Raw genomic sequence first — 26,638 nt, 5'->3', positions numbered from 1 at the left:
GGAGTGATATATTCTCTGCAGACAACTGTGTGCTGTTTTGCAAAGCATGTGAGAAAGCAGTGAATCATGAGAAGAAATGTTTCGTCTCCCAGCATGTACAGACAGCTAAACACAAGCCGGCAGCAGAGAAACTGAAGGCGGGAAATACGCAAGCTTGTCTCCTCACTACATTTACTGCTGGCTCCAGTCGCAAATCTGAGTTTTCGAGTGATCTGTGCAAGGCATTCATTGATGCTGGAATTCCACTGTGGAAATTGGGAAACAAATTTCTCAAAGGTTTTTTAGAGAAATACACAGAGGAACATATACCGAGAGAGTCATCATTATGGAAACATTATGTTGACAGCAACTTCAACATTGTTGTGCAGAAAATTAGAGATGAAGTTGCGTGCAACAAAATATGGATCTCAATAGACGAGACAACCGATGCTGTGGGGAGATATGTTGCCAATGTGGTCATCGGTACACTGGAGGCAGGTCAACCATCAAAGGAGTATTTGTTGACATCGGAAGTATTGGAGAAGTCAAGCAGCTCAACTATTGCTCCGTTGTTTACATCTTCATTTGCTGTACTTTGTCCAGAAGGTATAAAACACGAGAATGTTCTTCTGTTTGTGACTGATGCAGCTCCGTGCATGAAAAAAGCTGCTCGTGCTCTTAAAGTTTTATTCCCCAAAATGTTGCATTTGACATGCTTAGCTCACGGACTCCATAGAATTGCCGAGCACAAACGTAGCTTGTTTCCAAATATCGATCGCCTAGTTTCCAATGTCAAGAAAATCTTCCTCAAAGCACCGTCATATGTGAAGTTGTTCAAGAAAATGGCATCCGAGATTCCGCTCCTCCTCAGCCCGTTTTGACTTGGTGGGGTACTTGTCTCTCTGCTGTAGCGCAGCGGTAGAGTTGCTGCTTTACAGCGAATGCAGCGCCGGAGACTCAGGTTCGATCCTGACTACGGGTGCTGCACTGTAAGGAGTTTATAGGTTCTCCCCGTGACCTGCGTGGGTTTTCTCCGAGATCTTCGGTTTCCTCCCACATTCCAAAGACGTACAGGTATGTAGGTTAATTGGCTGGGTAAATGTAAAAATTGTCCCTAGTGTGTGTAGGATAGTGTTAATGTACGGGGATCGCTGGGCGGCACGGACTTGGAGGGCCGAAAAGGCCTGTTTCCGGCTGTATATATATGATATGAAATCGTCAACTGTTTTGAAGAAGAAGAATCTGCTGCAGTCAGGATCGTCAGTGAAATCATGCAGAGAAAGTCCTTCCACTGCGATCTTGTGTTTATTGCTTCCAATTTTGCAAACTTCCCACAAGCTATCACTTCCCTTGAGAAAAGTGGCGAAACATTAGTGAATAACTTGCAGGTTTTCAATAAAGTAACTGACGATATTCGTAAAGTTCCTGGCGATGTAGGTAAAGACATACAAGGACAATGTGAGAGTGATTTTAGGTAACAAAGATCTTGAAGAAATGCAAAACAGAGTGAAAGTTCTCAAAGGTAGTTGTTATGCACATTTATCGACATGAATATAGAGTCTGTAGCTTGTTTTGGGTATGCACCAGTGGTAGCATAGGTTCAAAATAAGTTTTTCACAACTGAAGCATATTCTGTCTGACAGACGGCATAGTTTAACACCAGATAATTTGAAAGAAATGCTAGTAATTATGTGCAACCAGGTAACTTTGGTCATTTAATGTAGTATACCTTTATATTATTATTTTTAACCATATTTTGGTGGTGGAAATACATGCCTCTTTATGCCTTTTCTGTCAATAAATGCCTTTTATCGTGCCTTTTTTGCGATTTTATTATGCCTATTTGCCTGCCTATTTTAGAGATTCTTAGCGCCTAAACATCCTGGCTCTAATGATCAGCCATGATCACAATGAATGGCGGTGCTGGCTCGAAGGGCCAAATGGCCTCCTCCTGCACCTATTTCCTATGTTTTTTTACGTTTCTAGGAGGTAGTCAAAGCAGGTACTAAAACCTCATTTAAAAGATCCATGGACAGTTACTTGAATCGAAAAGGTTTAGAGGGATACCAGCCCGAGTGGACCCGTTGGGTCCAAGCCTCTCCTGATTGCCATTCCGCCTCCTTCCAGTCCTCTTCTTCTGCACTCCGCACCCCCAGTCCTCCTTATTGGCCGCCACTCCCATCACTCGGGTGGGCCCGCCCCGGCGGCCATCTTGGGCACGGCAAGTGGAAAAGGCATTTATTAAAGTTTAAAAAGCCATTTTTTAAGTTTAAAAAGTGAATACATTTTAAAATATAACAAACATTTGAACCGCAGGTCAATGGTGAGTAAGGTGGGCCTAAAGTTGTTGCGCTATCGTGTACCGTTTTGGCTGTATTTCGGGAGAGTGAATGCAGGAGGGTATCTTGGTCGGCATGGACGAATTGGGCTGAAGGGCCTGATTCTGCCCTGCATGGCTCCACAACACTCTGTGACCCGCTGAGTTCCTCCAGCAGTTTGATTTTTGCTTCAACCGTCTGCAGTTCCTCGCGTCTCTAACCCTGACCAATCCCTGCCACCCCCCCCCCCCCCCCCCCCCCTCGACCATCTCCCACCGCTCTGCACCACGTTCCCTGAATCCCCCATCAATAACTGGGCTCTACCGGAAGGTGAATGATTTATTTGGACGCAATTTAGTGTCGTCGTGGCACAGGCCGAGAGTGGACGAACGAGCGAGTCTAATATGAAGAAAGACCCCTGCGGCCGTGCGCAGTCGTACAGTGTCGGGGGGGGGGGGGGCACAGCTCGGGGCCAAGGCATCCGTGTTATCACCAGCCTCCCCCAGTAATACGTAGGAATGACAGGCTGGGAGATGCCGGTCCTGCCTGTCGTCACGTCTCAGGCCCAGCGGGCAGTGCGGGGAACTAACACGGAGACGGCCGCGTGGAGCTGAACGCCGAGGACCACAATCAGTGCGGATGGAAGTCGGAGTGAAGATGCTGAGATCCGTCATGTTGCAGGAAGGAACTGCAGGTGCTGGTTTAGACCGAAGATAGACACAAAATGCTGGAGTAACTCAGTGGGACAGACAGCATCCCGCTGAATTACTCCAGCATTTTGTGTCTATCTGAGATCCGTCATTACAGATTCACACTCCCGGCAGCCTTATTAAATTGAGTAGCATATCCTCCCTGTCTGACGTGCGGGCTGTTTTGTACATGGGAAATCCTAGTCCCATTTGGCTCTTATCCCTCTAAACCTTTCCTATCCATGTACTTGTCCAAGTGCCTTCAAATGTCGCTACCGTACCTGCCTCAACTACCTCCTCTGGCAGCTCGCTCCATACACCCACCACCCTCTGTATCAAAAGGTGAGCCCTCAGGTCTCTATTAAATCGAGAGCCCACTGTAATTATCTATGATTCTACCCACTTTAGTTTCATCTGCAGACTTAGTTTGTTGTTATTTACTTTTTCTTTTTTGTGACGCAGGGGTAGAGTTGCTGCCTTACAGCGTCAGAGACTCAGGTTCAATCCTGACTACGGGTGCTGGCTGTACGGAGTTTGTACGTTCTCCCTGTGACCACGTGGGTTTTCTCCGGGTGCCCCAGTTTCCTCCCACACTCCAAAGACGCACAGGTTTGTAGCTTAATTGGCTTTGGTAAATTGTCCCTAGTGTGTGTAGGATAGAACCAATGTACTGGGCGATCTCTAGTCAGCCTGGACACAGCGGGCCAAAGGGCCTGTTTCTGCACTGTATCTCTCTAAACTGAAAACTAAACTGATTGTGGTCCTAAATGTTCAGCTCCACGCAGCCATCTCCATGTTAGTTCCCCGCACTGCCCCCTGGGCCTGCGATGTGAAAACAGGCAGGACTGGCGGCTGTCATTTCCGTCTGCGATCCTCGGTATTCCTGGGGGAGGCTGGCAATAACCAGCCCCTGCCCCTGCCTCGCTCTCAGCCTGTGCCACGACGACACTAAATTGCATCTAAATAAACCATTCACCCTCCGGCAGAGCCCATTTATTGATGGGGGATTCAGGGAACGTTGTACAGAACGGTGGGAACCGATCGGGGGGGGGGGGGGGGGTGGCAAGGATTGGTCAGGGTTAGAGATACGAGGAACTGCAGATGGTTGAAGCAAAAATCAAACTGCCTGAAGAACTCAGCGGGTTACAGTGTGGTAGAGCCATGCAGCACAGAATCAGCCCAACTCGTCCAAGATACCCTCCTACATTCCCTCTCCCTCCCGTATCCCCCACCCCAGCCATCCTACCAGTTCCACTGTTTGGATCCTTGTATCCCTCTTGTTATCACACAATGGGCCAATTATGTGCTCCACCCTTCCTGAGGCCATCTGTTGCCGGCCCTGTTTTGTTCTAGCCTTTTCTCACCTCCAGTTTATTCCCTCCCCCCACGTTGGTTAAGACGGACTGAGTGGAGGGACCTGATCTCCCTGTGGCTCAGCACTTCAACTCCCCCTCCCATTCCCAATCTGACTTTTCTGTCCTGGGCCTCCTCCATTGTCAGAGTGAGGCCCAGCGCAAATTGGAGGAACAGCACCTCATATTTTGCTTGGGTAGTTTACACCCCAGTGGTATGAACATTGACTCTCTAACTTCAGACAGTCCCTGCTTTCCCCTCCACCTTCCCAGTTCTCCCACTAGTCTTCCTGTCTCCTACTACATCCTATCTTTGTCCTGCCCCCCCCTCCCCTGACATCAGTCTGAAGAAGGGTCTCGACCCGAAACGTCACCCATTCCTTCTCTCCAGAGATGCTGCCTGACCCGCTGAGTTACTCCAGCATTTTGTCTCTACGTCAGGTTTGTAGGTTAATTGGCTTCAGTAAAATTGTAAATTGTCCCTAGTGTGTAGGGTAGTGCTAGCGTCCGGGGTGATCTCTGGTCGGCACGGACTCGGTAGGCCGAAGGGGCCTGTTTCCGCGCTGTATCTCTAAAGTCTAAACGTGTCAAGCCTCCTGCGCTCCAAGGGATAAAGACTTGGCCCGCACAACCTCTTCGAAGCTTGTTTGTGAAAACCACTATATAAATGGAAGTCTTTTTTTACTTATAATCGAAATGGTCACGTCTTAAAACAGCTGCTTCACACTTTGAGACCTCATTTAATAACTTTGCAGCTGTGTTACGAGAAGATCAGAGCGAACCAAATGGAAAAGGCCATTATTTTCTTAATTGATGTAACTGTACATAACAGACACAATGTGTTAAAAATAGAACATGACTTCAGTGCAGCAGAAGTGAGATTACTACCTAATGCTGAGTGGGTAAGCAGAGTTATATTCATTTTATACAACCTCTCACCTCCAACCTTCCTTTGTGCAGCATTCGTGCTTGCCACTGACTATTTGTCTCGACAAGTACTGATAATGTAATCTCATTAGCTCCCAGGACAACACGTCTTCATGGTGGCGCAGTGGTAGAGTTGCTGCCTCACAGAGCCAGAGACCCAGGTTCGATCCTGACTGCGGGTGTTGTCTGTACGGAGTTTGCACGTTCTCCCTGTGACTGTGTGGGTTTTCTCCGGGTGCTCCAGTTTTGTCCGACATGGCAAAGACAAGCAGCTTTGTCAGTTAAATGGCTTCTGTAAATTATCCCTATCGTGTGTAGACTGGTGCTAGTGTAGGGGGTGATCGCTGGTCGGCGTGGACTCAGTGGGCTGAAGGGACTGTTTCCATGCTGTATCTCTAAAGTCGAAAGTCTAAAGTAAAGCTGTTCCCTAACCAAGCTGTGATACAACCTGACGGTATGCTTTCAATGTGTAGAAAGGAACTGCAGATGCTGGTTTATACCGAGGATAGACTCAAAATGCTGGAGTAACTCAGTTGCATCTCTGGAGAAAAAGGAATATGTCAGCCTTTGGGTCGGGACCCTTCTTCAGACTCAGAAACCCCGACCCAAAACGACCCAAAAGTGTTAGCATGCAGGAATTGCTGGTCAGTGCAGACTCGGTGGGCCGAAGGGCCTGTTTTTGCGCTGTATCTCTAAACTAAACCAAACCATGGAAAGGATACTCACAAAGTGCTGGAGGAACTCAGCAGGTCAGGCAACATTTGCTGGAGAAAATAGATAGAAATATACCGAGTCTGCACTGACCAGTAATTCCTGCATGCTAACACTATCCTACACTCTGGGGACAATTTACAATTATACCAAGCCAATTAACCTACAAACCTGTACGTCTTTGGAGTGTGGGAGGAAACTGGAGCACCCGGAGGAAACCCACGTGGTCACAGGGAGAACGCTCAAACTCCATAAATACAGCACCTGTAGTCAGGATTGAACCTGGGTCTCTGGTGTTGTGAGGTAGCAACTCTACTGCTGCGCCACCGTGCCGCCATGTCTTTTGGTGTTTTTTGGAAAAAGGAAGGTTTGGCTTGCGGCCAATTCCTCGTCTTGCCACTCGTGTGGCTGAGGGAGCTGTTTCTCTTCCTGTCTATTAAACGCCAGAGAGAAGCGTCAATCAAAAGCCCTTCACTGTCTGGCAGGCGTAACAAGAGCAAGATTGTGTACAAGGCACACCAGCGAGCACTGTAATGTGATATGCCACTCACTGGCTGCCTGCTCTGGTGGCACCTGCGCTACTCATAGAACATAGAACATAGAACAGTTATACAGAAGACAGCCACAAAATGCTGGAGCAACTCAGCGGGCCAGGCAGCATCTCTGGAGAAAATGAATAGGTGATGTTTCAGGTCGCCACCTTTCTTCAGACTCTACAGCACAGCTCAGGAAGAGCCTCTTCGGCCCACAATGTCCGTGCCGACCTTGATGCTGAAAAAAAACTATATCCTCTGCCTGCACGTAATCCATATCCCTGCATTCCCTGCATATCCATTTGTCTATCCAAAAGTTCAGGAGATCTAGGAGCAGAGTTAGGCCATTCGGCCCATCAAGTCTACTCCATCATTCATTCATGGCTGATCGGTCTTTCCATCTCAAACCCATTCCCCTGCCTTCTCCCCGTAACCCCTGACACCTGGACTAATCTAGAAGGCAGAGATTGACAGATTCTTGATTAGTACCAGTGTCAGGGGAGAAGGCAGGAGAATGGGGTTGAGAAGGAAAGATAGATAGATCAGCCATGATCGAGTGGACTCGATTGGCTGAATAGCCTAATTCTGCTCTGATGACATGAACATATCAACTTTAATCCTCTCGATATAAATGTGAACATTAGGTTTGCCTTCCTTACTGCCGATGATATTGGCCCCTTTAAACAGTATCCCAGGTGCTGCCCACTAATTGCCCTCAAATCGAATTATTCCCAGGAGATTTCAATTATGGAAATAAGAAGAAAATATCTTGTTAAGACACATCAGATGTATCAATAATTTAGCATCAGCTCTGCGGAGCGAGCCTGTGGTGTTGTGTAAATATTTAACATCGCTACTTGTGTGACCAGGTCAACACAAAAATTGATCTCACAAAACCAATTATTTCATCTTTTTTTCACTTCCTCTTTAATTTCAATTTAAATAGTGATTGACAAAACGAATGTCAGTTTGCAAAGTGCATGTCGTAAAGATTTAAGATCTGCATGTGGCAGCATAGAACATAGAAGAGTACAGCACAGGAACAGGCCCTTCGGCCCACAATGCCCACGCCAAACATGATGCTGTGGCGGCTCCCAAAGGTCAGGCCATACCACTACCGACCCCTCGGCACGGGAATGGACCGGTCCAGGGGGGCGGCCCTTTGCTACGGATATAAAGGACGAGGTTTTGGGCGCAAAGTCGTTCCAGCAGACTTGACCGGTCTGATAACTGTAATAAAACCAAACCTCCCGAAATCCCCGGCTGCTCGCCTTTATTTCGGGCCTCTTTCGACGCGCCACATTGGTGACCCCGAACAGTCCATTGATAATATGATGGACGCAAGATGGAAAGCCGACCATTCGTCCGGCTTGCAGGCCGACCAGGCCGCAGCTGTCGACGCGGTAGGCATCAAACTCCCGACATTCTGGACCACCCGGCCTCGCATTTGGTTTCACCAAGCGGAGGCTCAGTTCCAGCTGCGGGGCATCACAGCAGATGACACCCGCTTTTTCCACCTGGTGGGAGCCCTTGACCAGGACACGGCCGAAGAAGTCACGCAGTTCCTCGAGGACCTCCCCACCCACGATAAGTATAGAGCCCTGAAGGAGCTGCTGCTCCAAACTTACGGGCTATCCAGAATGGAGCGGGCCGAAAGGCTCCTCCATAAGCAGGGCCATCGGCCCTCCGGGACTGCGCCTTTTTGTTCCTGCGCCGTGACGCCCACCGGACGCCACTCCAGAGGCCGTATGAGGGCCCGTACCGGGTGCTGGAGCACGGACAGACAACCGTTGTCTTGGACATGGGGGGCCGGCCGGAGGCCGTGTCAATTGAACGCGTGAAGCCGGCCCACTTGGACATCGACCAACCGGTGCGGGTTGCCCAGCCTCGGCCGCGAGGTCGCCCACCTTTGCGGGTCCCACCACCTGTCTCACCACCTGTCCCTCCAACTGTGCCTCCGCCGGCCCCTCTGTCGACCGATTTTCGTACGCGGTCCGGTCGGGTTGTGCGACCACCGGTGCGTTTCATGCCTCCGGTTCTGGGGGGGGGTCCTGTGGCGGCTCCCAAGGGTCGGGCCATACTACTACCGACCCCTCGGCACGGGAATGGACCGGTCCAGTGGGGCGGCCCTTTGCTACGGACATAAAGGACGAGGTTTTGGGCGCAAAGTCATTCCAACAGACTTGACCGGTCTGATAACTGTAATAAAACAAACCTCCTGAAATACCCGGCTCCTCGCCTTTATTTCGGCCCTCTTTCGACGCGCCACAATGCCAAGAAAAACGAACCTCCTCTGCCTGCACCCTGGTAGAAATCTTCTGACTGTCCACGCTGAGCAGCGCGGTGGCAGTGCGGCAGAGTTGCTGCCTTACAGCGCCAGAGACCCTGGTTCGTTCCTGACTACGGGTGCTGTCCGTACGGAGTTTGCACGCTCTCTCTGTGACTGCGTGGATTTTGTCCTGGTGCTCAGGTTTCCTCCCAAACTTCAAAACGTGCGTTAACCTTCTTAGCATAGGTTAATTGGCTTTGGTAAAAGAATTGTAATTGTCCCTAGTGTGTAGATTAGTGTTAGTGTAGGGGGATCACTAACATCGAACAGTACAGCACAGCAACAGGCCCTTTGGCCCACAATGTCCATGCCAAACATGATGTCAAGTTAAACTAACCTCCTTTGCCTGCACTAAACAATATTCCTCCCCCATTCCCTGCATATCCATGTGCCTGTCTAAAAGCCTCTTAAATGCCACTATCGTATCTGCCTCCTCCACCACCACCACCACCCCAGGTAGCTTGTCCCAGGAACCCACCACCCTCTGTGTAAATATTTACCCCACACATCTCTTTTAAACATTGTACCTCACACCTTAAAGCTGTGCCATTTCATCTTGGACATTTCCAAGCTGGTGAAAATGTTCTGACTCTCACCACTTTATATACTTCAATCAGGTCCTCCCCCAGTCTCTGACTGACCAGAGAAAACAACAGACACATCTGCCACATCTGCAAAGACCCAGGTTCGATCCTGACTACGGGTGCTACCTAGATGGAGTTTGTATGATCCCCTGTGTATGACCGCATCGGTTTTCTCCGGGTGATCCGGTTTCCTCCCACATCCCAAAGATGTGTAGTTTTGTAGGTTGATAGGCCCTCTGTAAATGGCCCCTGGTGCGTCGGATGCAAAAATGGTATAACATATTACTAGTGTACAGGTGAATGATGGTCGGTGTAGACTCGGTGGGCCGAAGGACCTGTTTCTCGGCTGTATATCAAAACTAAACTAAACTAAACTAAGTAAGATAATTCCAGGCATCCATCACTCTCATCTTGCCCTGTAATTCTCTTTTAAATTTGCATCTCTCGCCTTAAAGCTGTCCCCTCTAATATTTCAGACTTTCACCCTGGGAAAAAGGTTCTGACTGTCTACCCTATCTATACCTCATAATTTTACATTCTTCTATCAGGTCTTCCCTCAGCCTCTGACTTTCCAGAGAAAACAATCCTAGGTGTCCAACCTCTCCTTGTAGCTGAAACCTAATCCAAACAGCGTTCTGGTAACCCTCTTCCCCACCCTCTCCAAAGACTCCATGTCCTTCAGGTAATGAGGTTTGGTTTAGAGGTACAATGTGGAAACATCCCCCTCGGCCCACTGAGTCCATGCCGACCAGCAATCAACCTGTACACTACCATCATCCTAGACATGAGGTACAATTTACAATTTACAGAGCCAATTAATCCACAAACCTGTACTTCTTTGGAGTGTGGGAGGAAACTGGAGCACCCGGAGAAATCCCACGTGGTCACAAGGAGAACGTACAAACTCCAAGCGGACAGTACCTGCAGTCAGGATTGGACCCATGTTTCTGGCCCTGTAAGGCAGCAACTCTACCGCTGCGCCATTGGTGACCAGAACTGTGACCAAACGAGGGCCATCTAAAGCTTTACACGGCTACAATCTCTCGACTCTTATATTCAATGCCCTGACAGGTGAAGGCAAGCATCCCTTATGCTTTCGTCACCACTCTGTCTACTTACGAAGATAATGTGAATGCACAGAATCTTTTACCCAGGGTAGGGGAATGGGGAACCAGGTGACATAGGTTTAAGGTGAGGGGGGAACGTTTAATAGGAACCTGAGGGGTAAACTTTTCACACAAAGGGTGGTGCTTGTATGGAACGAGCTGCCGGAGGACGTAGTTGAGGCAGGTACGATCACAACGTTCATGAAACATTTAGATAGGTTCAGGGATAGGACTGGTTTAGAGGGATATGGGCCAATCATGGGCAGGTGGGACTAGTGTAGATGAGGCATGTTGGTCGACATGGGCAGGATGGGCCAAGGGGCCTATTTCCACGCTGTATGACTCTATGACTATGACATATGGGATTGGATCAGAATTCCAACTTGGTCGGCATGGATAAGATGACCGAAGGGCCTGTTTCTGTGCAGTACAGCTCTGCAACTATACAAATTGGACTGTGCTACATTTTCAGCCAGAAATCAGAGCATGATTTATTTTCCCGTTTGACCAAAGGTGGCTTTCAAAGCAGAACATGCTAAGTCATTAAGATCTAAATGATAAAATGTAATCAACAAAATATTTAGATGAATATTTGAAAGGAAATATTTGCAGGCTTGGAGGAAATGATTGGGGGAATCGGGACTAATTGGAGAGCTCTGATTGATGGCACCACGGTGGCGCAGCAGGTAGAACTGCTGCCTCACAGCGTCAGAGACCCGGCTTCCATCCTGACTACGGGTGCTGTCTGTGCGGAGTTTGCACGCTCGTCCTGTGACCGCGTGGGTTTCACCGGGTGCTCCGGTTTCCTCCCACATTCCAAAGACGTGCGGGTTTGTACATTAGTAGATTCTGTGAAATTGTCCCTCGTGTGCAGGGAGTGGATGTGAAAGTGGAATAACATGGAACTAGTGTGAACGGGTGATCTCTGGTGGGCAGAAGGGCCTGTTTCAGTGTTGTATCTCTGAACCTCCTCTTATCGTGTCCACAAATGGAACCAAAATAAACTAATTAAACTGAGATTTTTGGATAGGCAGAAAATGGAGGGATAGGGGTCATGTGCAGGCAGAAGAGATTATTTTAACCTGGCATCATGTTCGGTACATACATTGTGGGCTGAAGTTTATGTTCATAAGTTCTAGTAGCAGAATTAGGCCATTCAGCGCATCGTTCTACTCCCATCATTCAATCGTGGCCGATTCTATCTTTCTCTCATCCCCATTCTCCTGCCTTCTCCCCATTATCCCCTGACACCCGCACTAATCAAGAATCTGTCAATCTCCTACTTGGCCTCCACCACCGTCTGTGGCAATCGAATTCATAGAAACATAGAAACATAGAAAATAGGTGCAGGAGTAGGCCATTCGGCCCTTCGAGCCTGCACCGCCATTCAACATGATCATGGCTGATCATCCAGCTCAGTAGCCTGTACCTGCCTTCTCTCCATACCCCCTGATCCCTTTAGCAAAAAGGGCCACATCTAACTCCCTCTTAAACATAGCCAATGAACTGGCCTCAACTACCTTCTGTGGCAGAGAATTCCACAGACTCACCACTCTCTGTGTGAAGAAATGTTTTCTCATCTCGGTCCTAAAAGACTTCCCCCTTATCCTGAAGCTGTGACCCCTGGTTCTGGACTCCCCCAACATCGGGAACAATCTTCCGCATCTAGCCTCTCCAACCCTTAAGAATTTTATATGTTTCTATGAGATCCCCCCTCAGTCTTCTAAATTCCAGCGAGTACAAGCCTAGTCTATCCAGTCTTTCTTCATATGAAAGTCCCGCCATCCCAGGGATCAATCTAGTGAACCTTCTCTGTACTCCCTCTAAGGCAAGAGGGATAGACTGGCAAGAATTCCACAGATTCAACACCCTTTGACTGAAGCAATTCCTCCTCATCTTTCTGAAGGTACGTCCTTTTACTCTGAGGCTATGGCCTCTGGTCCTAGACTCTCCCACTTGTGGAAACATCCTCTCCACATCCACTCCATCCAGGCCTTTCCTGGGCCTGTTCCTGTTCTGTTCCTGTTCTGTTCTGTGATTTTGTCATCAGTTTGCTAATAATGAGACTTCCTAAGTCTTTTGCACTGATGTCAGTTATTCAGTGTAACGTCGATGTAATATCTCTTCATAACTTCAAACACATCATCAAAAAATTCACTGAATTATTGATTGCAGCATTGAAAGACACCAGGCAGTCTGTTAAACCTCTACTGGTTCTTTCAATGATTGATTTGAAGAGACAGCATGGAAACTGGTCCATCGGCCCACCGAGTCCACGCTGACTATTGATCATCCGTACACACGTTATCCCACTTCCTCATCCGCTCCCTACACCCTAGGGGCAATTTACAGGGGGCCAATTTACAGAGGGCCAGCATCTACAAGGACTCCACCCATGCCACCATCTGTTTGAACTACTTCCATCTGTCAGACGTTACAAGGCCTTTCTTACGCCCGCAACCTCCAGACTAAGAAACAGCTTCATCCCTAGAGCTATGGCTGCTCAGAATTGGACCTGCTGAGGAGCCCGCCATGAGTATAAGAAAATAACTGCAGATGCTGGTACAAATTGATTTATTCACAAATGCTGGAGTAACTCAGCGGGTCAGGCAGCATCTCGGGAGAGAAGGAATGGGGTGACTTTTCGGGTCGAGACCCTTCTTCAGTCTGCAGGGAGGAACTGCAGATGCTGGTTTAAACCGAAGACAGACACAGAATGCTGGAATAACTCAGCAGGTCACCATCACATTGAATGGCGGTGCTGGCTCGAAGGGCCGAATGGCCTACTCCTGCACCTATTCTTCAGTCTGAAGAAGGGTCTCGACCCGAAACGTCACCCATTCCTTCTCTCCGAGATGCTGCCTGACCTGCTGAGTTACTCCAGCATTTTGTGAATAAATCGAGAGCCCCCCATGATCTGTCTCTCCCCCAGGGTCATCTGCACAACTGACCCCTGCATGACCTTTTTTTGCACTTTACCTGTTTCCTTCCCCCCCCCCACCCCCCCCCCCCCCCCCCCCCCCCCCCCCCTCACCTTTGTTGTTTTCGTTTTCGCCGTGATTTATTTATTTATTTTATAGCATCGATATGGAAGTGGCATTCTTAATCTCGTTGTACTTGTACAATGACGATAAAAATATTGTATTGTATTAACCTTACAAAACTTCTTTGGGGTGTGGGAGGAAACGGAGCACCCGGAGGAAAGCCACGTGATCACACTGGAGAAGGTGCAAACCCCACACGCACAGACAGCACCCGTGGTCAGGATCGAACCCGGGTCCCCGGCGCTGGCATCTACCAGCTGCGGCTCTACCAGCTGTGCCACTGTGCCACTGTGCCGCCTCTGAACTCAACCAGATGAAATAGATTTCTGCAGCAGACAGATATTTCCCCCCACCACTTGTGAATTCCAACAGGCATGTGCTACACATTATCACGGCATGCCTGCACCGACCAACTTTACCTTTTATGGTCCACACAAAAACATGTTCAGGCTTTTTCTTTTTTTTTTTGACAAAGCAAGATAACATACTTTTTTTCCCCTCGAAAAAAATTAGTTGCAGACTTGAATGTTCAAAAATACAAGAACAGCAGGTAAACGGCTGCCAACAGCTCTGCAGATTGAATCGAACAATGGCTCAGCCATTGTGCAGGAGGAACTGCAGATGCTGGTTTAACCGAAGACAGACACAGAATGCTGGAATAACTCAGCTGGTCACCATCACATTGAATGGTGGTGCTGGCTCGAAGGGCCCGAATGGCCTACACCTGCACCTATTGTCTATTGTCAGGCAGCATCTCTGGAGAAAAAGGAATAGGTGACATTTCGGGTCGATACCTTCATCAGACTGAGAGTCAGGGGAAAGGGGAACGAGAGATGTAACAGAGTCATGAGAGACATGATAAGTATGAATTGTGGAAGAGAGGTGGGGGCGAGACAATGCTGGCAGTGCTTCCAGCTTTCTTTCTTGACACCCCCCCACACATAATGTCTGAAGATGGGGCCCGACCCAAAACATCACCTATCCATGTTCTCCAGAGATGCTGCCTGACCCATTGAGTTACTCCAGCAGTTTGTGGCTTCAAGTGAGGAGTAGGGGTGGGGGTTGACTGGTCAAAGGCCAGAGATGAAAAGACAAAATGTCAATTTATAAATCTTCATGTTCATAAGTTATAGGAGCAGAATTAGGCCATTCGGCCCATCAAGTCTACCCCGCATTCAATCATGGCTGATCTATCTTTCCCTGCCAACCCCATTCTCCTGCCTTCTCCCCGTGACCCCTGACACCTGTACTATTGAAGAATCTATCAATCTCTGCTTTAATAATATCCATTTACGGTCTCCACAGCCGTCGGTGGCAATGAATTGTCATGAGAGTCCTTAGACTCTCCCACTAGTGGAAACATCTTCTCCACATCCACTCTAGCCAAACCTTTTACTGTTCGCTAAGTTGCAATGAAGGTGCGTGATAAGGATGGAAGATGTGTGAAGTGTATCCTTAAATGGAGGGCAAAGAGCTTGCAAAGGAAGGCACAAGAAGAAAATGAGAACATGTGGCAAAAAAAGAATGACATAGTAAGATGTTCTACAGAAGTAAGACATGTGGAGAACTATAAGTGTAACAGAATAGGGGAGGAGATAAGTCTGTCAAGATGCAAAGAAATGGTTGAAAACAATGTTGGGAAAGATTTTTTCAATTACACAGCGGAGGTGGAGGGGTGGATGGGAGAGAGAGAGGCAGAGTGATAGAGAGATAGATAGAGAGAGATAGAGAGAGAGAGAGAGAGAGAGAGATGAGAGAGAGAGAGAGAGAGAGAGAGAGAGAGAGAGAGAGAGAGAGAGAGAGAGAGAGAGAGAGAGAGAGAGAGAGAGAGAGAGAGAGAGAGAGAGAGAGAGATAGACAGAGACAGGGAGAGAGAGAGAGAGAGAGTGACATTTAATAGAAACAGTAGACTCACTCGCAAAAGGCATTGGGTAAGGTTGTAAGATCACATAACATCAGGTAGGAGCTGCCAAATTCATTCCAGACAAAATTCAAACAAGCTGCCTGTTCGTGGGAGCCTTTGAAGTGGGTCTTGCCTCACATCTGTGGTCTTGCAGTCGGGTCTCATAAACAAGCAATCTACCTGGATCTGGCTCTGTCTGCAGGCCAGATGTGCACAAGCAGTCTACTCAGCACATCTGTAAAAATCTCCTCCGAGCTTTTTTAGTTTAATTTACTTTAGTTTAGTTTAGTTTAGTTTAGTTTAGTTTAGTTTAGTTTAGTTTAGTTTAGTTTAGAGATACTGTGTGGAAACAAGCCATTAGTGCTATCTGTTGACTATAGTGTTATCTGATAAGATCATGAGGGGAATAGATTGGATTGATGAACAGAGTCATTTACCCCTTTCACGCAGAGGGTGGTGGGTGTATGGAACGAGCTGCAGGGGGAGGTTGTTGAGCCAGGTGCTATTGCAATGTTAAGAAACATATAACAGCATTGGCAACGGTGGCGCAGTGGTAGAGTTTCTGCCTTACAACGAATGCAGCGCCGGAGACCCGGGTTCGATCCCGACTACGGGTGCTTGTTTGTACAGAGTTTGTACGTTCTCTTCTCCAGTATAGTTATTTGTTGTGTTTGCTGTGTTAATGTGCTGGAAAGTTGCACCAAATAAGGATTAGATCCTTCACACAGACCACACTCCCTTTCATTGACTCCATCAATACTTCACACTGACTCGGAAAAACAGCCAACATAATCAAAGACTTGCCCCACCCCGGTCTTTCCTTCTTCTCCCCACTCCCGTCAGGCAGAAGGTACAGCAGCTTGAAAGTGCGCACCCACCAGACTCAGGAACAGCATCTTCCCCTCTGTTATCAGGCTTCTGAACGGTCCTTCCATAAGCTAGGGTACTGTCCGATTCACCTCTGCCCCCGTTGTGGACATTGGAGTTTGTCTCTGAAACTGATGTGCTACAATGCTGAGAACTATATTCTGCACTCTGTATCTTCCCCTTTGCTCGACCTATTGTACTCGAATTTAAATTGAATGTATTTTTGTAAATCATTATCTGATCTAATTGGATAGCATGCAAAACAAAGGTTTTCACTCTACCTCGGTACATGTGACAATAATGAACCTAAACCTAAGCTCAGCCTAAATCTCTGGTGCTAGTACCCACTGGAACTCGGTGGGCCAAAGGGCCTGTTGCCACGCTATATCTCTGAAGTCCAGATAAGAACTCCATGTCTGTAACGATCATGTCCCTCTCTGTCCTCTTTCCTGTTGTACATCTCTGAAAATGCTTCATTAACAAGGCTGTTTCAGAAAAGTGACACATTGGGGATCGATATATTTAAACCCCACATTCTGGAACGGATGGCTGTGATTACCAAGGCCCTGTCTGCACAGATAAAATTAAACCGCTTCACAAAGTCCAATAGTCGATGGCTTTGTGACAGGTCCGTTTACATGCAAGCTCATGGCTAAATCGTCACATTCTCCAGTCAAATAAATGTTCAGTTTCACAACATCACACTTCAACTCAATGCAATATAAAACAGCCATCAGCTCAGTGCCCGCCACCATGATAGACCCTGGCAAATGGCAGGTGAACAGTGAGAGGCCTGATAGAGTGGATGTGGAGAGGATGTATCCATCTTGTGGCAAGAGTCTGGACCCACAGCGTCAGAATAAAAGGACGTGCCTTTAGGAAGGAGATGAGGGGGGAATTTCTGTAATGGTGAATCTGTGGAATTCATTGTCACAGACGGCTGTGGAGGCCAAGTCAACGGAAATTTTTAAGGCGGAGATTGGCAGATTCTTGATTAGTACGGGTGTCAGGGGTTATGGGGGATGAAGGCAGGAGAGTGAGGTTGGGAGGGAAAAATAGACCTGCCATGATTGAATGGCGGAGTAGGACTCAATGGGCCGAATGGCTTAATTCCGCTCCTATAACATGCAAACAAAATCTTATCACGGTACCTCGGTACACGTGACAGTAATAAACTAAACTAAACTAGTCAATGAATCTCATGGTGATGGACTGAAGCACCAATAATCTGGCATCCGACGGTTGGAAATTCTGGCAGTCCATTGTCTGTCTCACACATTAGTGCGGAATGCGAGTCAAGGGTTATGGAGCGCAACTCGCTAGAATTTGAAGATTGAGGGGGGATCTTATAGAAACTTACAAAATTCTTAAGGGGTTGGACAGGCTAGATGCAGGAAGATTGTTCCCGATGTTGGGGAAGTCCAGAACAAGGGGTCACAGTTTAAGGATAAGGGGGAAGTCTTTTAGGACCGAGATGAGAAAACATTTCTTTACACAGAGAGTGGTGAATCTGTGGAATTCTCTGCCACAGAAGGTAGTTGAGGCCAGTTTCATTGGCTATATTTAAGAGGGAGTTAGATGTGGCCCTTGTGGCTAAAGGGATCAGGGGGTATGGAGATAAGGCAGGTACGGGATACTGAGTTGGATGATCAGCCATGATCATATTGAATGGCGTGCAGGCTCGAAGGCCGAATGGCCTACTCCTGTACCTAGTTTCTATGTTTCTATGTTTCTAACTGGGAAGCGCGGCTGGATTTGGGAATGAGGTACGGAACAGCAAACGGATGGAATGTGGGGCCGAAGTCTGGGTCCAGAGTATATTTAGTGCTCCCAATAAATTGCCTAGTTCAGTGGAAAGTCTATGGTACTACTTGCTGTCATATCTTTGTTTTAGTTTAGACTTTAGAGACACAGCATGGAAATAAACCCTTCAGCCCTCTGAGTGCATGCTAAACAGCGATCACACATTCACACTCCTACACGCGAGGGACAATTTGCTAAAACTAATTAACCTACAAAGCTACCTGCACGCCTTTGGAGTGTGGGAAGGAACCGGAGCACCAGGAGGAAACCCTCTCGGTCATGTGGGAGAACGTACAAACTCCATTCAGACAGCACCTGTAGTCAGGATGGAAGCCGGGTCCCTGACGCTGTAAGGCAGTAACTCTACCGCCGTGCCACTGTGCCACCTCCATTATCTATACTACACCTACAGTAGTAGTATTTAGTAGTAATAGTATATTGTAGTATATATAGTTAGTATATATAGAGTAGTATTTTTCAGTAATAGTATACAGCAATATAATAGCATTTTATATAGTGGTACTTTGAGGAAGGATATTCTTGCTATTGAGGGAGTGCAGTGCAGGTTCACGAGGATAATTCCCGGGATGGCGGGACTGTCATATGTTGAAAGAATGGAGCGACTAGGCTTATATACACTGGAATTTAGAAGGATGAGAGGGGATCTTATTGAAACATATAAGATTATTAAGGGATTGGACACGCTAGAGGCAGGAAACATGTTCCCAATGTTGAGGGAGTCCAGAACCAAGGGCCACAGTTTAAGATAAGGGGTAGGCCATTTAGAACTAAGATGAGGAAATACTTTTTCACCCAGAGAGTTGTGAATCTGTGGAATTCTCTGCCTCAGAAGGCAGTGGAGGCCAATTCTCTGGATGCTTCCAAGAGAGAGTTAGATAGAGCTCTCTTAAAGATAGCGGAGTCAAGGGGTATGGGGAGAAGCAGGAACGGGGTACTGATTGTGGATGATCAGCCATGAGCACAGTGAATGGCGGGTGCTGCCACGAAGGTCGAATGGCCTCCTCCTGCATCTATTGCCTATTGTCTATTGTCTATTATAAGGTAATAGTATATAGTAATATAGTAGTATAGTACTATTAGAAGGGTCACAACCCAAAACATCGCCTATCATCTTCTCCAGAGTTGCTGCCTGACCTGCTGAGTTACTCCAGGATTTTTGTGTCGGGTACTATTAGAGTTTCTAGGTGCATTAGACACAAGGAACTGCAAATGCTGGTTTATTTTTTAAAAAGACACAAAGTCTTAGTAGCTCAGGCAGCGTCTCTGGAGAACATGGATAGGTGACATTTCATGCTAGAGTGTGAAGAAGGATCCCGATCTGAAACGTTGCCCTATCCATGTTCTCCAGAGGTGCTGCCTGACCCACTGAATTACTCCAGCACTTTATATCTAGATTCCTTATTGCCTCTCCTCTCTTTCTCTCTCTCTCTCTCTCTTTCTTAGTCTCCATTATTTTCTTGTTCTGTCTCTCTTTTCCTTCCTCCTGTCAACCAGTTTCTCTCCCTTCATCTCTATATCCCTTTCTCATCTTTCCCTCTCTTTCTCTTACATTCTTTATTTCTCTCTCTCTCTCTCTCTCTCTCTCTCTCTCTCTCTCTCTCTCTCATCTCTCTCTCTCTCTCCTCTCTCTCTCTCTCTCTCTCTCTCTCTCTCTCTCTCTCTTCTCTCTCTCTCTCTCTCTCATCTCTCTCTCTCTCTCTCTCTCTCTCTCTCTCTCTCTCTCTCTCTCTCTCTCTCTCTCCTCTCTCTCTCTCTCTCTCCCAACATTCTCTCCTTTCTCTTGCTTTCCTCCCTTTCTCTCCATTTCTCCCTCTCACAACCCCCCCCCCCCCCCCCCCCCCCCCCCCCCCACACTAGCCCTCGTACTAGTTTCACTGTCGTCCTGTTCAGTTTCACTGTCTGTACAACTCATTACCACCTATCCCACAGCCAGCAATGGCCATTGTGGACTCCACGTTTCCTTCATTGTCGTTGCTTTCTGCATACCTTTCATTCATTTTGTCCTAAGTACTGTCTATATCTCTCGTTCCCCTCCCACCTGATTCTCAGTCTGAAGGAAGGGTCTCGACCCGAAACGTCAACTATTCCTTTTCTCCAGAGATGCTGTCGGACCCGCTGAGTTACTCCAGCTTTTTGTGTCTGCCTTCGGTTTAAACCAGCATCTGCAGTTGTTCCCTGCACAAGTGATAGGTGGATACAGGTGATGGGGGGGGGGGGGGGGGGGGGGGGGGGGGGGGGGTGGAGTGGGGGAGTGTTGAATGGCAGATGGCTAGAACAAAGATTGGAGCTGAAAAGGAGACAATGGCCATCTGTGCAGCAACTACACTTCAAGTACAATTTCACTGACAGTTCAATGAATTCACTGGACTCACACTTCATGGAATGTAAGTGTGAGAATTTGTTTCATTATGCTACGGCTTGTAAAGATCAGAGGTTCTGTAAAAGTCTTCACTCAGAATTAAATACCCCTAAATAGCAATTCCATTAAAATCGGTCTCGCCTTGACATCCAAATTTGCTGCAGTATTTTAACAGTGGGAATGATCTCGGCAAATTGTGTGATAAATCTGCCTTAGATTCCCTGTAAGTCCGACCAGAGAGAGCAATCAGGCAGGAATTAGTTGCATTTAGCTTGTCAGTCAATGTCTCCCCCTTCCAAACGAAAATATGCAAAGCACTGTCATATTTTAATTGAATTACCCTTTGAAGTAAACAGTCCCAAATTGGAACGTCTAGTATTATGCAGCAGCCACACACGGTGATAGGTTTTGACTTCAGGGGAGCCTTCTGTCAGTACGCATCTAAAAATACTGTTACTGAGGCGGGCTCGTTGGATCATCGCTGCCAGACTCTGTTTCCACGCTCAGTCTCCATGGAATCAGCCGCAGTAGGTTCACGTTAGCAGGGAGAGGAATGGCAGCGGGTGGGGAAGGGTGGGGGTGGTGGGGGGGGGGGGGGGGGGAGTGGGTGGTGAAGGGGCAGAGTGGGGGAGCGAAGGGAGGAGAGGAAGGTAGGGCAGTGAGTTAGAGAGGGGAAGCGGAAGGGGATAGACACAAGTGCTGGGGTAGGAAAAACTGCAGATGCTGGTTTACACGAAGACAGACACACACAAAGCTGTAGCCCACTCAGCCGGTCAGGACAACATCTCTGGAGAAGAGGAGTAGGACATGTTTCGAGTCGAGATCCTTGTTTAGACTCAATAGTGGATGGGGAGGTGGATTGGAGGAAGAGTGGAGGTAGGGAGGGGAACGGGAGGGAGGGGGTTGAAGGGGAGGGGCGAGGAGGGAGATGGATTGGAGGGTAGGAGTGAGAGAGTGGAAAGGAGGGGAGGAGAGTTGGCGAGGGGTAGTGGTAGAGACGGAGATTAGAGGGTGGAGACGAGGCTGGGAATTCTGGCCAGCTCCTGCCTCATGCCTCTGTAATCCCCTTTTGCCTATACTGCAATACTGACACTTCCGATTTTCCTTTTTCCCTCTCAATTTGTAGAGTAAAACTTATCTTATTGCGATCACTGCATCCTAATGGCTCTTTTACCTTGAGCTCCCCTTATCAGATCAGGTTCATTACACAACACTAAATCCAGAATTGCCTTCTCTCTAGTAGGCTCCAGTACAAGCTGTTCTAAGAATCCATCTCGGAGACACTCCCACAAACTCTCTTTCTTGGGGTCCTCACCAACCTGGTTTTCCCAGTCTACCTGCATGTTGAAATCTCCCATAACCACCGTAGCCATTACATTGTGACATGCCAATTAGTAAGGGTTGTCAGTAGTTATGTGGAGAAGGCAGGAGAAAGGGATTGAGAGGGAAAGATAGATCAGCCATGATTGAATGGCGGAGTAGACTCGATTGGCAGAATGGCCTAATTCTGCTCCTAGAACTTACGAATATGAATTTAGAAGCAGCTGCCTCACAGCACTAGAGACCCAGGTTCAGTCCTGACCTTGGGTTGGAGTCTAAGACCAGAGGACACAGCCTCAAAATAAAAGGATGTACCTTTTAAAATAAAGATTAGACTTCAGCCACCGAGTCCGCACTGACCCAACGATCAACCCGCACGCTAACACTATCTATCCTACACACGATGGACCAATTACCAAAGGTCAATTAACTTACAAACTGCATGTCTTTGGAATGAGGGAGGAAATCGGAGCACCCAGAGAAAACCCACACTGGTCACGGGGAGATCGTACATACTCGTACAGACAGCACTCATGGTCAGGATCAAACCCGGGCCCCCTAGCGCTGTAAGCAGCAACTCTACCGATTTATTCGACTGCCCCAATTGCTTTATGTTAATTCCCCATTAGGAGTCATAGAGGCATACAGTGTGGAAACAGGCCCTTCGGCCCAACTTGCCCACATTTACACTAGTCCCACCTGCATGCATTTTTGCCCATATCCCTGGAAACTTGTCTTATCCTTCTAAATGTTAGAAGCAGAGTTATCAGAAACTAATCCAAGATGATCAATACAACGGAGGCTTTCTTCCTAAGGTGTCATTCAGCCGGATACACACGTACATCAGGATCTATAATTGTTCGCCATCAATTAGTCGGATGAAAGGCAGAGTTCAATTACACCTCCATACTTTGCTTTTCTTTAGTTTCCAGGTCGTTGTAAGGACACCTTGCTTGTTAGCTGAACTTGCAAGATCGCAAGGAAGCGCATGAATCAACCACTTGTATATAATCTTGACAGGTTTACAACTCCATCATACTCTTCAAGACTCTGGTATTAAACTCCTTGAATCTGGCTCCTCAAGCCAGCTGAAGATTCAGGGAGTTTAATACCATCGGCAAAGTGTCTTGAAGTCTCTTGAGACGCAAGAACTGCAGATGCTGGTTTACAAAAAAGGTGCTGGAGTAATGGTGGCACAAGCAGTAGAGTTGCTGCCTTACAGCGGCAGAGATCTGGGTTCGATCCTGATTACGACTGCTGTCTGTACGGAGTTTGCACGTTCTCCCCGGGGACCCCGTGGAGTTTTCCGGGCGGCACAGTGGCGCAGCGGTAGAGTTGCTGCCTACAGCGAATGCAGCGCCGGAGAGTCAGGTTCGATCCTGACTACGGGCGCCGACTGGTATGGAGTTTGTACGTTCTCCCCGTGACCTGCGTGGGTTTTCTCCGAGATCTTCGGTTTCCTCCCACACTCCAAGACGTACAGGTATGTAGGTTAATTGACTGGGTAAATGTAAAAATTGTCCCTAGTGTGTGTAGGATAGTGTTAATGTGTGGGGGATCGCTGGCGAGCGCGGACTCGGTGGGCCGAAGGGCCTGTTTCCGCGCTGTATCTCTAAATCTAAAAATCTAAAATCTCCAGTATCCTCCCACACTACAAAGACCTACAGGTACATTGGATTCAGTTAAATTGTAAATTGTCCCTAGTGTGTAGGTTAGTGCTAGTGTGTGGGGTGATCTCTGGTCGTGTGTGGTTCGAAGGCCCCGAAGGCCCTGTTTCTGCACTGTTTCTCTAGAGTCTAAAGTCTATACTCTTTAAAGCCTAAAGTCTAAATAGCTACGGACTCTAGAGATGCAAAGAACTTCAGATTGAAAAAAACCCCCAAAAAACACAAAGTGCTGGAGTAACTCAGCAGGTCAGACAGTAGCTCTGGAGAAAGACAGCGCGGCCCACCGAGACCGCACCGACTAACAGAGGTTAAGGACTCCGGGAGGATGCCGTGGTTTCTGGAAGGGTCTCCGCCTAGGCCGCCAAGGCACCAAGATACTGGACCCACAAAGTCGGCCTCAGAGGTCCACTATGGGAATGGATCTGCTGGCTCTGGCTGGGCTGCAGTTCCAGAGCCCCGGCAGCAGGGGGCAAATTCGGCCCGCCGATCGGCCGTGGAAGCCCTGGACGAGGTCGAGATTGGTAGCCTCGCTGGACTAGGTGGCACATTTTCGAGATTACACGTGCGCTCTTGTAATTTTGTCCAGATTAAAGGAGGTGCAGGACCACCAGTTGCCAGAAATCGGTGAGTGGACCTGTGTGGGTCTCCATGTTGGGAGAAGGCAGGAACGGGGTACTGATTGAGAATGATCAGCCATGATCACATTGAATGGCGGTGCTGGCTCAGAGGGCCGTAATGGCCTCCTCCTTGCACCCTGTTGTCTATTGTCCATGGAGCAGACCCATCCTCTTGTGCACTTACGCCACACTTTGAATAAGGTTCAGTCAGGAGCTGTTCTTGAAATCATCTCAAAACAACTTTACCAGAATGATCCCTGTTAATGCGGCATTGGAGTTGAACGTAATTTGAATCCCACCTCTACAATCACACTTAGAAAGGAACCAGCAATGCAGAATAATCAGTATCCGTCTCCAGTCATAGAATCCTTTCTTCCTGACAAAGAAACCAGTCAGGTGTGCATAAAGCTGCAGCAAAACAACAAGGTAGGCACAAAGTAGGTGCTGGAGTAACTCAGCGGAGATTGACAGATTCTTGGTTTGTACTTTGTTTGTCAAGGGTTATGGGGAGAAGGCAGGGGAATAGGGTTGAGAGGGAAAGAGAGATAGATCAGCCATGATTGAATGGCGGAGGTAGACTTGATGGGCCAATTCTGCACCTATAACTTATGAACTTATAGAACGTAATTGAATGTGAACATTGAAAAGACATTCAAACAGGCACATGGATAGGAAGGGTTTAGGGTAATACGTGGGTGAATGGGACTAACGTTGGTGGGGCATGTTGGTCGGCATAGACAAGTTGGGCCGAAGGGCTGTATCTGTACTGTATGACTCTATGTAGACTGTAAGGCAGCTCATTGGCAAAACAGTTGAAGATAGTTAAATCTACGACACTGCACTGAGCAATAAGACTGCCTCTCGTTCTTCTAAGCTCAGTGAATCCAAAGCTAGTCAATGCAATGACTCACATGTCTTTCCTCCCATCGCAGTCTGGTTAAACTTTGCTGTACTCCCCCTTGGCAAGACGGGCGAAGGGCCTGTTTCTGCGCAGTGGGACTCTATGACTCTGTGACCTTGACTGCTTTAAGGAACCTATATGAGGACAAACTGTGACCAGTGTTGTTTCATAAGTGATTGTAAGTGTTGAACGGGAGGGGGGTAGCTGGCAGTGAGGGGGGTGGGGGTGGGGGGGGGGGGGGGGAGTCCATGTACAGTGGAGGGCCTGGTTTCTCCGCTACGACCAGAAGATAAAGCAATTCAGTGAACCTTCTGTAACTTAGTCGGCGCCAGGAACGTGGCCACTTGTGTACTGCCCAGGTGGGGTCTGCTGTATGGTTTTACCAACCGGGCTGTATGCACAACAAAGCATTTCACTGTACTAGGTACATGCGGACAATAAAGTCTCATTGCATCATTGAATGTCAAGTGTTACGAGCTGTTTACCTCTCTGCTGAAAAACTCCAGGGACAATGGGTGCTAAACATGCGATCTATCCCTGCTGCGTGACTTTCAAGCAGGCAATTAAAACAATGCAGGTGCTCCGAGCTTGCAAAACGGATCCACAAAGTGATGACCCGTCTCTCTTCTCAGAGAGGTGATAGTCTTTGTGATTCAGACCGTGGCATTTAAAACATGTAGCAGGTCACCAGCAAATTCATCCAGACTATTGCCCTTGGCTGAACCCGAGAATCTGAAGCTTGCCTGAGGAACAGCCCTGAGAGAGGGGATGTTTGAAAGAGGAAAGATTGACTAGGTACCAGGCATGCAGTGGATTAATAATGCATCAAGAGAGAATTAAATTTCTCTCTGCCTTTTGAAGGAGGATTAGGGGAAGGAAATGTTTACGTAAACATTTTCAGGGCATTGCAGACAAGGGCAGCACTATTTGTCCTTCCCTCAATACCCTTGTGAAAGTTGGTGGTAAACTTAGTTAGTTTGTTAGTTGTTTAGTTCACTAGTAGTTAGTTAAGTTAGTTAGTTAGTTATTTAGTTAGTTAGTTAGTTAGTTAGTTAGTTAGTTAGTTAGTTAGTAAGTCTCTAGTTGGGATGAGTTTTGAATTGAGTTTAGTTTAATTTCTTGTCGCGTGTACCAAGGTACAGCAAAATAAACTCAACTTAACTCAAACCTCATCTCAACTAGAGACATAGAGTCTTACAGCATGAAAAAATGTCCTTTGGCTCAACTAGCCCATGCCGACCAACATGTCCCCATCTGCACTAGTCCCAGCTGCCCGCGCTAGGCCTCTATCCTAAACCTGTCCTGTCCATGTACCCGTCCAAATGTTTCTTGAGTGTTGATAGTACCTGCCTCAACTACCTCCTCTGGCAGCTCGTTCCATAAGCCACCGCCCTCTGTGTAAAAAAGTTGCCCCTCAGGTTCCTGTTAAATCTTCCCCCACCCTTCACCTCACCCTGTGTCCTCTGATTCTCGATTTGTCTACTCTGGGTAAAAAGACCTATTCACCCTTCTATTCCTCTCATGATTTTATACAGCTCTTTCAGACACCCCCTCATTCCCTTGCATTCCAGTTATGTCGGTTCTGGTGAAGGTAGACCAAGCCATGAT

Source organism: Rhinoraja longicauda, chromosome 4, assembly GCF_053455715.1.
Source record: "Rhinoraja longicauda isolate Sanriku21f chromosome 4, sRhiLon1.1, whole genome shotgun sequence".
NCBI classification, from domain to species: Eukaryota; Metazoa; Chordata; class Chondrichthyes; order Rajiformes; family Arhynchobatidae; genus Rhinoraja; species Rhinoraja longicauda.
This window is presented reverse-complemented; position numbering follows the sequence as displayed.